The 2,486-nt window shown below is 23.3% G+C and overlaps 1 long non-coding RNA gene across 1 annotated transcript; it reads right to left on the bottom strand.

The window, feature by feature from the left end:
- Nucleotides 1-1,096: 1,096 nt before the first annotated feature.
- Nucleotides 1,097-1,883, bottom strand: LOC149059580 (uncharacterized). Its single transcript, XR_016189657.1, has 3 exons — nucleotides 1,674-1,883; nucleotides 1,289-1,484; nucleotides 1,097-1,225 (listed from the first exon to the last, which is right to left on the bottom strand). It is a non-coding gene; the product is annotated as an uncharacterized LOC149059580 (long non-coding RNA).
- Nucleotides 1,884-2,486: the final 603 nt, after the last annotated feature.

Genomic DNA, 2,486 nt, shown 5'->3' on the forward strand with positions numbered 1-2,486 from the left:
TATTTTTTATGTACTATAGAACATGCCAAGATGTCCAGTACAAGACTGTTTGAAAAGGGAAATTGGTATTTTTTTGGCACCTACATGTTGGCCTACCAATAATTAATTAACCAACCTTTTTTTTTTTTTTTTTAATTTGCTCTTTAATACCATTAAATATTAATAAAAAAATGTCTCTTGTAGATACATGTTATTTATTTTAAAATATTTTTGAATTTTGAACCATCATTTATTTTGATATTTATAATTTACATTAACAAGTAATGTAACAATTATTAATTAGTAATTTTTAGTTTAAGTAATACAGTTCTTTATTTTTTGTGAGTATTTGACTATATTCATTCAAAAAAACTAATTAAATATAAATATTTACTTAACGGATTGCATAAGCAGAGTATTAGTGTAAATTTAAAATTTGCTTAACAATCAAATGAATAAAGCCATAACTCATTAACTACAAAGAACATGTGTTATCATACCTCAAATATAATAGGGATGAATGAGGTTTTCTCAAGTGTGGAAGATAGAATGTAAAAAAGTCCACGCATAGTTACTACTTTAAAACACGTATTCAATTAATTTTTTAATTTTTTTTACTGTTAAGTGAAATATTTTGTGACATTAAAGGTACTTTATTTAAAAGTATAATTAATATTAATAGGAAAACCTTAAAAGAAAAATTAAAAAGTAAAAATGACTAAAAATATTTAATTCTTGATTATAAATTGAGTTTAGTACCATCATTCATCCCTTCAACTATTTAGATTAAAATTACAGATCCACAACTATAACATAATAATAATTGAATCAATATAACCTCTACTTAATTTTACAATACTTTCAGAACACAAAAGTTTTCAATGAGGCCACATCATATTGATTTTTAATTTGAATAGTTACATAGGTTCATAATTTCTTAAATTATAATTACTGACATCCTGAAAAATAATTAAAACCTATTATTATTATTTAATAGTTAATGAAAAATGTTATTTAAATAAATTATCTTACATTTTTGATTACTGAATGATGATGTTAGTATTATTTTAAGTTAGTTTTATGAAAACTCAATTGCACTAAAATAATTAACTGATGAAATAAAATATGTAAATGCATATGTATTTTTTGTACATCTGATGATTGGAGATTGGACCACAGAAGTTAATTTAATAGAATACATAAGTATTTATAAATTGTGTGTGTACAGTATAATATAACCAAAGTACTGAAATGATATTAAAACTTAATAATAATCAAATGTATAAAAAGCTTATTCAGTTATACTTACAATTTATAGCAGAATGTATATTATGTGGTTTTCTGATAATCCAATACTTAGTAACAAGTAAATTTAAAATAGTTCAATAATAAATGGATGTTTCAATCTTCATTACTATCATTACAGGAATGGATCAAATCAATAGCCCACAATGTATGACACAGTACTTCAAATATTTAACTAATTTAATCATTTTGTATATTACCTATGATTAAAATACAATTTTTTGATTACTTTAACACTTAACACATAAAATAATAATATAGAAAAAGATTAAGTAATGATATAGAGTTATTGTGCGTCCTGCACGACTGTCAGTTGTACTAAAAAATGTGTAGCACAAAACCCTCGAGAAAACATGACAAAAAATAGGCATTAAATTATCTATACTTACATTTTGAAGATAAACTTTTTTTGAAAATCGATAGTCGACATTGTTTTATTAACGTCACAGTTAACATTATTTTGTGTACCTGATCAATAATCATTAAACAGTCTTATTGAAATAGGTTGGCATACTATGAATTTTTTAAGGCATTGAGACGTGTATAGATACAGAATGTCGGAAATGCATGTCTATACAATGCCATTACAGAATGATGTATTGTCATCCGTTGATCCGCACAAACATCCAAATATAATAATAATACATAAAACAATATTTGACAAACTGTCGAAAAGTAGTTCAAAATAGTATAGTAAAAAAGGATTATAATAATATAATCATTATAATCACGTACACATACCATAGATACATTAATTATGTCAGACAGTCATGACAATATTTTGTATTGGGTGATATGGGCCATTGGGATTGCATCACGTGGTCACAATACTGATTATTAACTGATTATTAACTGATTATTAATGATAACAAATTATTTCTTGGAAAAAATTAATTCAAATCGACATTTGATGTAACAATGATAAGCAAGAAATAAATTTGAATTTCAACAAACTTTGAAAATGGTTTAAAAATTAATGACCTAACCAAGTTAAAATGTTTTAGCACTAAAATTGTTTTTAAAAACATATTTATAAAATAGCTATTTTGGATTATGAGAAAAAGCTAAAATTCAAAATTCAAAATTCAAAGTTTTATTTTTTGGTCCTAAAAAAATTAAATAAAATATAAAAATTAAAGGGCAGAGCTTTAGAAATAATATTTAAAAAAAAAAAATATTAAAAATATTCAATAGAAAAAAAG

Source organism: Diuraphis noxia, unplaced genomic scaffold (genome assembly GCF_037042655.1).
Source record: "Diuraphis noxia isolate RWA-SAM2 unplaced genomic scaffold, SU_Dnox_SAM2 contig0001, whole genome shotgun sequence".
Classification (NCBI taxonomy): Eukaryota; Metazoa; Arthropoda; class Insecta; order Hemiptera; family Aphididae; genus Diuraphis; species Diuraphis noxia.